This window comes from Takifugu rubripes, chromosome 7, assembly GCF_901000725.2.
Source record: "Takifugu rubripes chromosome 7, fTakRub1.2, whole genome shotgun sequence".
Classification (NCBI taxonomy): Eukaryota; Metazoa; Chordata; class Actinopteri; order Tetraodontiformes; family Tetraodontidae; genus Takifugu; species Takifugu rubripes.
In genome coordinates, this window is record NC_042291.1 from 6194717 (window position 1) to 6208691 (window position 13975).

Genomic DNA, 13975 nt, shown 5'->3' on the forward strand with positions numbered 1-13975 from the left:
CTGTGCACGAGAGGAAGTGCGGCAGATGGCTGGCTGACGTCAGGGAGTTGAAAAGTTTAAGACAGACGCGATGATGGATGCGCGCTCCTGTAAATCTGGCTGCTCCGTCGCAGCAGAGAACAACAAAGGCAAATTAGCTGACATAAAAGCCATTACGTCTCACAGTGGCAGAGGAGCACGAACGCGCCCGTCGAACATGGATGACGGCAGATGTTCCCACTGGGAATTTGATTCTTCTCCTCAAGTCCTGTCTGAGGGGATTTAAAGTGTCTCCTGATGGGTTTTTACAAGTCTGGATGAAGAAATCAAAGGACAAACCCAGATTATGGTTGAACCTACAGCACCAGTTTGGCTGGTGGGTTCAGAACAACATGGGACTCGTTTCTTTATCCTGCCGCTGGTGGATTGACGATCCCGTAATTCCTCCTAGGACCGTATATTTAGGATAGGCGCAGGAGTTGGGTGGGATGTTTAATCAGAATTTCATCTTCTATAATGCAGCCTGTGATGGGCCCCGGAGGGACGCACCTGAACCCTCCCGCTGGCTACGCTGCTAGAGCAACAGGAAGGGAAACAGAGGGTGCGGAGAGGTCTTAATCACATGGGTTAATGGAGGAAACAATGGCGACAAGGCGGCGACACACCGCAGACAGCCAGAAGAGCGGGCCGTCTCACGCTGGTGCAGGTATGCCGTCTGTCCTTTCTTTCTAAAGCTCCAGAGAGCAGATGGCTGGTAAACGGGAACATACTGTGTGCAGTTTACCGCCTCTCGCACATTATCGGAGTGAGTCTGGGTAATTTCTCAAACACAAAACCGTGCCAAGGACAGAAAAGTTTCAAGAATCAACTTAAGACCGAAGGAAACGACGGCACAAAACGATGACAGAAAGTACCAAAACTTTCTGATGACAGCTGAGGTCAAAAGCTTTTTTTAAACAAATACAAACCGACAGTCTTTTTTTCCCCTGATAAATCACTTTAAATTCATTTGTAGATGGATGAAGATAGTGAATCAATGTTAAATGCTGTTAAAGATGAAAAACATGTTCTCCTGTGCTCCTTCCTTCGACAGAAGAGGAAAACTAATGTAGAAAAAAGAGGAGAATTGGCCAGGACATGGCCAAAGTGGTGACCTCGCTGGAACACTCTGACCGGATGGCTGGAAGGAAACATTGTCCTCCACCCGAATGCACGCACATTAAAAAAGGATGCTAATACGTGCAGGTACATGTGCTTTAAAAAACATGCACACCGATGCGTTGACATGGCCGCTGTTGTGCAGCCTTATAAAAGCTATTTAATACAAACTCAACAGCTAAGCTCGAGCTTAAATCTACAGGAACAGGAGGATAAGCTAATAACTGTCTCAGGCGGGATTGTGATGTCTGGAATCGTGGCGGCTTTGATGAAAGAAGCCTCGGATTTCAACGTGTTGGAATCGTAATCACATTTTTATCTGAAGCTTCTATTTCTGCTCCTCTACAAAGACGGAAACGGTTCCCCAAAGTGCAAAAAGTGACACCAACCGTGCGCGTCCTCTTAAACGGAGATGACGTAAATGTGGGTCCCGTTTGTGAGATTTAGTGATATCTAGTGGTCGGAGTACAGGGTGCTATTGGGTGCTATTGTTCCCCACAGCTTAGCAGCTGAATGTTAAATGGAATTTATTTTATTACAGTTGATGAATAATGGAGTTAAATCTGGTCTTTGTGGGAAATACGGCCCCATTCTGGCATCTTTGGGGAGGTGGGGGGGCATCATAATCACAGCCGTCAAGCGTCTGCTTGGGGTACAGTCAGCTAATCCCACATTAGCAACGTGTGCCGTATCAAACCCATAAACTCAGTTGGCCACACTGCTACCACCTGCCGTAGCATGTACGATGTCACGCCATGATTCCAGACATCCCATGATGTCATGGAGCTAATGCAGTTATCTCAGGCCAAACATGTTCAAACTCCCGATATGGGAACCTCCTGCTGCAAGCTGTGCTGGACCAAGGTGACATTTGGTGCAGAATACAAACAGAGACGGTGTCCCCGGGTCAACCCTGACCGCTCCTTCCATTTGGCTCCCAAAGGAGACGAGGGTCCACGCGAAGCCGCTCGTTATGAGTCTTTAATCTCCCTCTCAGACTCTCGCCGGCCGTAAAGACGAGACGCTGACTCGGAAAAACGGTGACGGTAATCACGCGGTTCAAGCGCCGCGGCTCCTTTTGGAGCTTCCCGGCTACTGAGCCCTGATCTCATTTTCCGTTCATCAGCCAAAGGTCACGGTTATGCTGTTTAAGGAGAAAAAACCCTCGCTGTGGCGCCCAGCCTCATTAATCATGTGACCACCTGGCCACAGAGATGCCCAGCCTCCCGTCCACGCAGCAAATAGACTAAAGTAAAATCTTTGCAAGTTGAATATTAAGTCAATTTGAGCTGAGGTTGCTTCTTATGTTCTCCATAATCAATTAAGCCTTTGTTTAACAGGCGTATTTGCAGAGCTCCAGCCTCCTCCAGGCTCATCTGTGCTCATCTGTGCAGCGGCGCCAGACTTAAAGAAACGCCCGAACCAAAACAGACGATTCCGAGTGAGTCGAGCCTGTGAATGCCTCACTCCCATAAATGCATGTGTAATGAAGACGGAGGTGAGGCCTGCAGCGGAGCGCCCTGCGTGCCTCATCCTCACCGGCAGCAATCCAAACTCTATTTACTCTTCATCAAAAATTCACAAAAATAAAGAAAGCGGATTTTTGCGGAGGACAAACATTAGCCTTGTTCCCACCGGCGCACGTCCGTCAAAGTGAAGAAGCGCCTAGCATGTGAGCTCACGCTTCCTTTATTCCAGAAAAGCCTCAACAGGAGAGGACGGAGTGATGAAGGCCACCATTCGATCAGCGCCGTCCTGACTGGCTGTTGTCATCATGATTACTCAGCTGCCAGGGGGACAACCTGTCTGTCTGTGGTGACAAGCACATTACATAAGTCCCTGTCATGGATTCAAAGCCTGCGAGTGTGTGTGTGTGTGTGTGTGTGTGTGTGCCAACTAGGCCAGTATATCCCCAGGCTTTATCCAGTACAGTAGTCTAATCTAATCACACTGGCTAATTGTACAGACTTGCCTCAGCCTGATTCTGTACTTTCATCTGTCAGTCTTACCGCTACTTCTCTCTGTCTCTTCCAAGTCTGAACCCGCTGTGATGTCACATGCTCCTTTGTTCTTTTTTTTTTCCAGGCCCGGTTCTGTAAGAGAAGCAAAGGGGATACCCCGACCGGATCAGATCAAAGAAACGGAGGCGAGCCGCGATCGTCTAATCTGGATTTTACATGAAAGTGGAAAAATCCTTGGCAGGGAGACTTTAAACGGAGCCCAAACCTGCTGGGAGAATGAGCTAGAACCACAATACGCAGCTGTGGGAAGGGCATTCCATCGCCAAACGACAGCAGGAGCAGGAAAAAGGAGCCCGTTCTGGTCAAGTATCGATGCGCTGGTCAGATGATGGACTCTAGCATCAGCTTTGGCTAACGCTAACAAGGCTGCATCTTCCAAAACTAAACAACAAAAATAACATCAACATGGCATTCTGCCAGCGTCTGAGTGATGCGTCGGTCTTTGAGAAGAGGGCGAGAGAGACACCTGCACGCCAGCGGCTGGAATGTGGCGGAATTTGGAAAAAGTCACGTCTGCGCCTGGAGACATTCGACAGAAGGGAACCGACCCGATGACTGTGCAGGTATTTGATGATGGTTGATATGATCTGTAAATGTGTGTTGACTGTGTGCCCAGGGTTGACGTACACCAGCGGAACAGGTTTCATCCAGTTTCAGTGGCTCCCAGCGGACGACGAGCAGTTTCCCACAGCGATCCTGTAGCTCCATCGCTGCTCGATCGTTGTTGTCTTAAGGATTTTTCTGCTTTTCTTGGACTCACAGAACTTAGAATCTCTCACACCAAACTAATGTTGCCAGTAAAATGGACGAGTGCAACTGTCTGCACGCCCAGACATAGTTTTGCATAGTGGGGCATAAAAAAAGCCAGACTTCATCTAAAGTGTGTGAATATGACCAAGGGCAAATCCTCACAGACAAACGCGTCAGAGAGGCGTTCAAGAAACCTCGTTCTCAGCACTTCCTTTGCCAACCGCCAACCTTTCCTCCACAAAAGAGGATGATTTATTTCCTAAAGTCTGTTTGAACAAATGCAGCGAGCAGGTACAAACCCTGTCATTTAACCTCTGATCATGTTTACGCAAATTCCGCCTTTTTCGTGACGCCTGCATTTTAGATTTCATCTTTTTTGTCAAGTTTTTGCAGCCTGAGAATTTTTTGAGTGGTTTTACAGGTGAATGTGGTAAATCAGCAGGGGGAGCTGAGCACTCGTGCCCCCCCATATCCATGAAATCAATTAAGAATTTATTTTATAATTGAATGATGGACCCTGACTTCCAGGAAACCCAGAGAGAACAAACAATCAAAACAAAACAACAACAAGACAGACAAACAACAACTACCAAACAAACCCAAAAGAGGCCAAAAAAGAAAGAAAATAGAGACCACGACTCTTTAACGACAGAAAGTGATGAAGGAACTAGGAAAGAGAATAGAACAGGAGATACAAGAAAGGTGCAGATCAGCAATGCATATTTAACGTCCTTTCATACATACAGAGGTCTATTCACATATAGACAGGTGCACACAAGCAGCGTTCACAATCAGCAACAGTGAACGTTCATAAGCGTGACACAGCCAGGTTAGGCTGTGTGTTACGATGAGTGAGACTGAACCCCCCCCCCCCATCAGAGAAACCCAAGCACGCACAGACCAAAGTCCCCCCAGGAGAGCGCTGGGTACCTACCCCGACAGTAACACCGCGGCCCCCAAATGATGCAACATGCTGCCAAGGGGGGGGGGGGCAACACTGGAGAGAACACTCGTCCACACTCATGATCACACCCGTTTCACACGTGTGCCCTCTCTCACACACACACACACACACACACACACACACACACACACACACCACCCCCTAGTGTATACGTGTACACGTGTACATACACACATGTATATATGCATGTATGTGCTGTGGGTGCTTTATGGGTTATATGCAGTAGTGAATGTTGTTTTTAATTAAAGTTTAGTTTAAATATTTTAGAGGGGGGTGAACTCCAGATGGGAGGGCCTACGTTAAGTGCCCCCACTCTCTAATCCGCCTACAAAATACCTGCCCCCAGCCCCCGCGTGGCAGCTTTCTGGCTGCCATTTTTAAAAATTAAATAAATGACTATTGTTCATGCCCCCCCCCCCCCCCCCCGCCTGGGGGGTTTACAGTAGAAGCAACCCAACACTCATGATCACTTCCAATCCAATCTGAGCCCCGAGGAGGGAGCTGCTCCTCTCTGGAGGTAAAGAAAACAACGTGCAGACGCGGGAGGAAGCTGCCCACCAGTCGGCTCTGATATACAGAAGAGGCAGCCCAGCCGTCCCAGCGTGCACGTTGTGCGTGTGCGGAACATTTGCAAACGTGTACAGACGAGAATATCCTCCCTTTTTTTGCAGCAGTAAGCTATTTACACAAACAAGCCGATTGGGCTCAGACGGAGGGAAGCTGCGGAGGTATAAAAGATGGGGTCGCGCAGACAGGATGGGATAAACACTAACAACAGAATCGGCAGAGGCTGCTGGAAATCCCATTAACTCTAAATTGAAAAACAGGCTAAAATCGTCTTTCCGGAGCGGCGCTGCGCTTTTTCATCCCCCCCCCAACTTTGACGCGTCGATGCGCTCCGATTTTCTCGGCGAGCTCTAATAGGTGGGTGTTCCTTCGCTTCCTTCTTGCAGTGAGGCGGCTTTATTACCCAACCAGGTCAGGTTTTTTCCCCCCCAGCCCCCGGTGTGGGGGGTTGGGGGGGGGGGGGCAGCGTAAGTTGACACCGCTTATTTTTTCATGGTTGCGGAAACTTTCTCAGTCTGATTCCAGCCTCCTTGAGAACTCTGAACCCACCCCACACGCCTCTGACTCCCAGGACGTGCGCGCACATGGAATGGAGCTGCGAAGCCTCTGAAGATCCCCTGGGATCCTTCAGGTGGGGTCTCTGAGAGCTTGATTGGACTGGGATCTGGAGAGTTTGGAGGGCAGGTCACAACCTTGGGCTTCCTCCTTGGAATCCTTTAAAGTCCTTGAGTTCAATTTCACATGCTAGTCATAGTCCGATTGAATTGAATAAGAGACTCTGACAAAAACGAGTGCTAATCTCGACGATGGTGAGGAATAAAGTCTTGCTGGGAGCTTGAAGGTGAAAACCAATGTGTTTAGGGCTTTTTGATGTGTTTCTGAGTGTAAAGTCTTTAATGGTTTCACCATATCGAGGCTCTGGGAGGTCAGGAAAAGGTCCTTTCCTGAAGTTTGGCATCTGTGAGCTTCTGACTTTGTCTCAGCTCCAACGTTTATTTCACAGTTTGATGCCGGAGATTTTGTCTTCTTCCTCACAGGTTGGAGCACAAACACATGCGGATAGATGTTCCTGCTCGTACTTTTGATTTTCCCTTCTCTGTTCTGGTAGCTTCATCTCGCTCTCGGTGAAGTTGTGTTTTCCTCAAAGTTCACGTGAAGCCTGGAGCGATCGACGCTGCACCGATTATGACTTTTGAAAAGCAACTTTGTATCCACAGTAAAGCTGGCAAGATGAAAAGGGAGACGAACTGATCCTGCTACCATCCCTATCTCATTTTCTTTTACTTTTAATTAAGTCCTGGATTAATCATTTGAACTTTTATGGAGGAAAAAAAAGTTTAGAAATAGATAAAAATGCTGATCGAAGCCCTTCTAAATGCTCCTGTTTGATTCCTGTTTTCCAGAATCGAAAAAAGGAAAGGAGTCGACACTTGCAACAACAAACAGCAAAACCACCTCGGAGGGGACAGAATTCCCACGGGCGCTTGGTTATTTGGTCACGCACAATCAAATCCCCGGATTTGTCGGCTTATTCCGGCGTCAGAAGTTCCGCTGGTCCTCGTCACGCTGCTCCTCTTCACCCTCTGGTTTGTCTCCTCCTCTTCGTCAACACGTCTCCGCTCTGCTCGTTATTCCCGAGGCCGCCTCGCTTCATTCAAACCACCAGGATTACCCCGAATCAGGACAACGGGATTAAATCAGACATCCGTGCGCACGCATCCAGCTCACCCACTGTGAATCCAAATAAGGTCGGATACGGAGCATGTGTGAAAGGGGTTTATGAGTCAAGTTCATTGGTAACAACATCAAGTCTGTGTGTAAAGTGCTGCTGACGGAGGGAAGCAGAATCAACCACACACCCCACACACACACACACACACACACACACACACACACACCCAAAAGACTCTTAGTCCGCATCTTTTCCTTTTTTCCTTCCTCCTTATCAGACGTGATTTTTGTCTTCCTTCTCCATCTTTTTCGCTACCTTCTGTACTTGTGCCTCTGTCGCTCGTTTGCTTTCTTTCTCTCTTCCTCTCCACCTTCTCTCCATCTCTGCCCCCTCCCGCTGCAGCTTTCACCGCTCTGCAGATGATTTGAACCGCCGTGAGAGAAAAAATTAAAAAGGAGGGACGGCGGAGGATGTGTGCACGCACGTCTGCGGCGCATTGTGAATAGAAGATAAAGGGAAGGTGAGGGATCCCCGGGTGAGAAACAGCTCGCCTGCTGGCATTCTGCCCTTTCAAAGGGGAGAAAACAAAGGCCGTGGAGGAGAAATACTCCACAAAAACAATCCTGCCTTAATAAACTGACCGCTATGCAGAAGTTTTCAAGCCACAGGCCCGATTCCCGTTTATTTCCGATTCCTCATCCACGTTTGCAGATGATGTGTTGTCTTCCCTGTGAGCAGTTTTCCAATAAGGAGCTGCACATCAAACAACAAAAATCCTGATTGAAATTGTGGGGACCTGCTAAAATGTCCTCACTTTGCAAGTTCAAATGCTTATTGCGGTCCTTATTTCGTAGCAGGAACTCACACACACAACACAGGACACCCACACAGGAGAGATGAGGAATAAGGACAAAATGGCAGATAAAGGAATGAAGAGAGCGAACAAAAAGAAGACATCCAGCCTGGCTGCTCAGAAGAGCCACAAAATGATGGATGGAGGGCCCAGTTTGATTATGGAGGGATGGAGGGCTTGATGGATGGAGGAAGTGTTTGATGTCAGGAAGAAGGGGGGAGAGTGATGAAGAGATGATGGGAGAGGAGTGGATGCTGAGAGAGGCAGCCAGAGGTAAATTTATTACAATTATTAGAGTTGATGGACTCGGTCTGCGGCGGCCGTCTGGCTCCTGTTTGTGTGGAAACGCGTCCGATACGCGGCGCCTCCTGATTGGACATCACCTGGCGCTTTCTTCCCATTTCTGAGCAGGCAGAAGACTTTCCTTATCATTTTCTGCCTGGTACCACGGTTGGTCCTTTCAGCAGCCCTGTATCAACGCCTGCTTTTCCCCGTTGGTTTCCCTCTTCCTAATCGTCTCGAGCCGTTTCCCCCCCCCCGCGCGCTGACATGACGCGCCAGATTGCTGCGAGTGCTGCTATCACAGCTGCTTGTCCACTCCCAGATCACTACAGAATAATGGGTCCATCTCCATGTTATTCTGCCGTGAAATCTTTACGTCTGGAGGGTCAAACCCGAGGCCACGGCTGCTTTTACCTTCATCTTTGATTGTGGGTGGAACAAAAGTTAAGTAAACGCGAACTTTTATTTCTTTTCCCACTTTGGAAGGGGGGGGGGGTTATATTTTACTCTTTTATGTAAACCATCTAATATTGATTAGCTCAACGTTGCTACACAACACCGTCTGCAACAACACACACTCGCTCTGTGTCCATGGGAAACAACAGGAAACATAATAAGCATGTGCAACAGTTGCATTTGTTAGTAGTTATTTTCTCCCCGAAACTATTAATAACATGACAAGCTCTTTCCTGTCAGCGTGACTCGGTTTAGCTAATCACCCACCCACACAGCACGCCCGCCACGGCGCCCTGACGGCCCCTCTCCCGTCAGTCAGCCCGTGTATCTGCGCGCCGCAGGTCGCTGCGGCGCTCAGGTGACGGCGCTCATATTTAAAACCCTGCAGCGGCGTTTTGTTTCTGCCCCGCTGACTTTGCCTATATAAGTGGGCTTTATCAGCCCCGCGCAGGCGACGGCAACCTGGAGACGGCAACTGGCGGGGGAGGGCGGTGGCGAGGGAGGGGTGGGAGCAGGCAGACAGAAACAATAAGAAGTGATGGAGGGTTTTTAAAGAAGTCTATGGAGGTGGGGTCAGGACAGGGAGGAAGGAAGGCAGAAGGAGAGCGGGGGAGATCTTTCACACTTCCCTGTGGTCTCACCCGAGCGGTGACCCTGTCATCACTCTGTGAGGGCGTACGCATCCGATTGTTGTCTGCAGCACGTGACTAAACCCTCCACACACACACACACACACACACGCGTGCGCGCGCGCAGGGATTCTCAGATGTTTCATCCCTGGGTGTGCCAGATGAGAAATGACTTTGCCTCCAGGGGGTGAAAGTACATCTGGCTGAGCCCAGTCTACACGACAGTTGCGGCGTTGCGAGGGTGTGAATGGTTAAACAAACTCAAAGTCACTTTGGCAAGCTTTTCTTTCCCTTCTCCTCCTCATTAATTGCTATCGATCCAACGGCGAGGAGCAAAACCGACAGAAGATCAAAGAGGGGTAGATAAATACTGGAGAAGCAGGTCTGAAGGAGAAACGCTCCACCTTTCCAGCTGGATCAAACATTCATGAACACTCCTTTCCCAACGGCGGCGTGGCACAGCCGTCACGCTACAGCCCTGAGAGGGCTCCTGATGACTCCGCATCGCCCATCTTCATCTCTGCCCTTCCCTGTCATCATTCCGACACGCCAAGGGAGCATTAGGGTGCAGAGAGGCAGTTTGTGGTTAGTGTGAAAAGACAATCCGTTCCGCCCTTTCCCAGTCGATGGAGGCCTCTTTGTTAATTGACGGCGTGCCGCTAACGTCCCGACCGAGCCAAGATCGGTGGCAGGTGCCCAGATTTCTCCCAACAGTGGCTCCATCAAACCAGGCGGTTTATCCAGGTGTTTACCTGAGATCCTTTTCCCCACATTAAAGGGCCGTGCGCTGGTTGGTGTTCAATATATCTGTCACCGGCGTCTTTATTATAAGAACTAGAAATGTTTACCAAACACAGCCGCTCCTGATGAAAATGAAAGGAATTCTTTTATTATTTGTGAGTCACCGTTGCCAGGGAAGCTCCTCTTAACCTTAAATGATCCTCAGAGGAGGAACCTGACTTCCTCCCTGACCCTTCTCACCTGCCCCCCCCCCATTCTTTGAATCAGTGATGCACATTTAAGGTCAACCGTGACGTGTGATCTGTTTTTTAGGAGATCAAATAGCTTGTTCAAAGTTCAGAAAAGCGAACATCTGCACACATTAGCTTGAGAAGAACTACCAAAAACCACGGAATAATTACAGCTTCTAAATTGGCCCTGGGGTGGGTTTGAAACACAGAGGGGAGGGACGGCGTACTCCCCTACTGCAGCCTCACCCAACATCACCTGAGGGCAACCAAGAAGCTTTAACCTCAAGTTTGTGAGCTCTTTAGAGTCAGGGAAAAAAGCATGACTTTGTCTAACCCCTCCAACACACACACACGCACACACACACACACACACACACACTCTTGCCTGTTTTGCTGTGAAGAATTGAAAATGTTGAATATGGCCTCCAGCTTCTGGCAGCTGCTTTGATCGTCAGTGAGGTTTTGCAGGGAGTATTTGATCCAAGCACAGCCAATCAGTCTTAATTAATAAGCCTATCTTATCTCTTCTGGCTGCACTCATCGCCTTCATCCCTCCCTAAAATATGAAGTGCAGCAGAAACGCCGAGGCTCCCTTTTCCCCCCGAGCAGCTGCCTCTTTGACACTGCGCAAGCTCCACTCTTCCTCCGCCGCTCCGTCTCCCCGCTGACGTTGGCGTACCGAGGAGTTCAGGACCAGGAGGTGTCTCATGTCTGCAGCCAAACCCTGAACTCCAGCTCAGCGGCGCTATAATAGAGAGCCCGACTCCGCTCCTCTCTGCGGAGGCGGTTTGTTTCCAAGCGGCTGAATAAACCGCCTTTTTGAAATAGTATAACGAGGAGGAACGGTCCCGAGGAGTGGAATCTAATTCTCCCCTGTGCAGACATGCATCATGTTTATGAACGATAACCAGCCGAGGTGGGATGGGGGGGGGGGGGGTTCGTGATTTGGTCTCTCTCCAGGAGTCACGTTCAAGTGCAGATCTGCTAGGACCAGGCAGGAAGCCAGAGCACAGGAAGCATTTGCCAATTCAATGTCATCACCCAACACACACACATAGGCCAGCGTACAGTAACACAGCAGAGTGTTGCGCCACGTGCGCGCGCGGTGCGTCATGAGATGATTTGTGCTGCACTAGGTTTTTGCAGCCAAGTGTTATCAGAGTTGTCAGGCGGGCAGATCTGCACTACAATGAGAACGTGGCTGGGATGGAAAGCAGACAAACTGTCAGGACGGGTGTAAATTCATGTGTGAGACCGACACGCGTGTGTGTAAGATGCAGAGGAAAACCCCCAGCAATAGCTTAGCAACGGCAGCCTCTGCTTTAGGGATCGTGAAGGTGGAGACGGTTTGAAACGGCGGAGAGATAAAGGACGCCAAAGTCCAGCCATTTATGGAGGGGCGCCCCCGGTGGACGGCTGCTGTAGCTACGCAGTGAGCTTAAACACTGAGCAACAGCATAAACAATTAACACGCTAAGTGGATTTCTCTCTTCTCCAAAGAGTCAAAGCTCCCTATTTCCCCGCCCTGCCCGCACATCTCCGTCCGCCCAAGCTGAGAACCGGAGCGCCGCTCAAGGCTTCCTCTCAGGTCGCTCACGCCATGCAGAAATGAGTGAACCGTTTTAATGAGTGCGCCGATGCCATAAAAACAAGGTCAAAACGGGTCTTAGAAGAGCGAAACATCCGCAGAAATGTCAGATCCCATGGCCGGCGCCGTCACGGCGGCGTCGCTCAGGTTTGGTCTGGAGGAGGAGGAGTGTGCGCACCTCCTTTTATCTCATTGAAACACACACACCTTCGTGTTTCAGGCGATTCCGTCTGACTGTGACTCCACTTCTTCAAGCATTGCTGCAATTTTCCACTTTTAAAGCTCATTTATTCTCTCACCTATGCTAAATATTCGCCTCTCTCGGGTATTTTTTATACCTCTAAACCTCGAGGATTATTTTACGTGAACTGTAAATGCATGACGCCTTGATTGGAGCCCAAAGAAACGCTCTGGTTGGTGATAAATGCTACGTGCTCGCTGTCTGGCCCTTTCCCACGTGTACGTTCCCAGGTGTGCCCCCGGCTCACTGTGGCTGAGTGGGATGATGGGAAAAATGTGGGATGCAGCCAGGAGAGATCTAGGCTGAAAAATGAAACTGATTAGGACTGTTGGATGGGGATCGAGGAGCTATTTCACTTCTGTGTTTCTCGAGGGCTGAACGTGCAGCTCCGAGCCTTTGTGTGCTTAACAGCGTCAGATGAGCTGATGAATGGCCTATTTAACAAACCTTCCCCACACGTAAAAAGGGAAGGAACAAAAAAAAAAAGCCCCCTGATGCAAACTGCGGCGTGCTATTCAAACGACCTTGGCTGCAGCAGCCCGAAAGTTGGAAGGATTAAACTTAATTGCGCAAGATCTGTGGCGGCGACCGGGAGCGGCTCTCTGCTTCCAGAAGTCCCTGACCCGCGGCCCAACCCTCCGCCGAGGGGCACCGTTATCGTTTATCTACGTTATGGCCGCGTCGGTGATCAAACGGCAGCGTGGGCAGGAGCCAGGGCCACCTTAGCCAAACACCAAAGGTTCACTGAAGGTTGAGTTGGCACCACAAACCTGTTTTGTGTAGGGGGACTAATTAGGAGTCTGTCATCTGCATTAGGAGAGCACTGGCTCCACTCCGACACCAACGGGCCGAATCAGCACTTTGAGCGGCCGTTGCTGTTGCATAAACCGTGCACGCAACTCACATTAACACTTGAACGCTCCGTAATTAATCAAACCTGATCACAGATCTGGAAATGATAACGTCCTGACTGCTACTCTTGGAGCGGCAGGCGGGATTTTTCCAGGTTTTTGGAATGTTGAATAATTCATGACCAGCGCCATTTTACAACCGTGTTCTAAAAGTTTACATGTCTCTGGCATGGCAGGTGAATTATTCATTAATTGGTACTTAAAGCTACGCCACAGACACACACACACACATCCTGCTGCACCTTCCCCCGTGTCGCTCCGTTTTCTAAGCTGGCTGTTCCGGGTCAGACGGAGAACAGGGTGGAGCTGAGTTTGGAAAAGAAAAGGGGAAAGAACAAAACAAAGGAAGTGTTGTTTGGATGGTTACATGAGACACCACCCCAGCAGTTTCTCCCTGCATTGTTTCAGACTCGAATGTTGAACTTCCCATCACAACACTAAGCAAACACAGGCTGAACTTTTCGCAACCCTTCCACACAACAACTCCATTTGCTTCATTTCCTTCTTTAATGATGACTTTGAGACCAGATATCAGGGTTCAGGCTGCTGCACAGATGGGTTTTTTTTCCTCTCTTCACAAAATAACCTTAACGTTTGCTCTTTTTAATTCACTAAAGCTTCAGCCATGCAAGACAGAAGAAATTATCACTATTTCATGCAGCAGATGTCCAGTTTAACTTCTGTGACACACACCCCACACACACACAGCTCATTTAGGCTGTCTGCCACATGTGACATTAAGGATCACTCCGCCATGTTTCTATCTCTCACGTGCACCGACAGTAACACCACCCAGACCAGAGACGGACACCCTTCTCTCCGTCCCCGTCAAAGCTGGAAGGTCCTTAGCAAAGGGGCCCCTGCAGGTGAGGCAGGTCGGGATATCTGAGCAATCGGATGCAGCTAGCCACCATAGGTGGCAGGTGCCAGCAT

At 49.4% G+C, this 13975-nt stretch overlaps 1 protein-coding gene across 1 annotated transcript in view; it reads right to left on the minus strand.

Annotated features, from left to right (window-relative positions):
- Positions 1-13975, minus strand: part of LOC101064538 (low-density lipoprotein receptor class A domain-containing protein 4) — a 100396-nt gene that overhangs the window by 70759 nt on the left and 15662 nt on the right. Inside the window, exon 2 of the mRNA XM_029838525.1 lies at positions 3147-3230. The gene's annotated coding sequence lies outside the window, so the exon portion shown is untranslated. The remainder of the gene's footprint in view (positions 1-3146; positions 3231-13975) is intronic.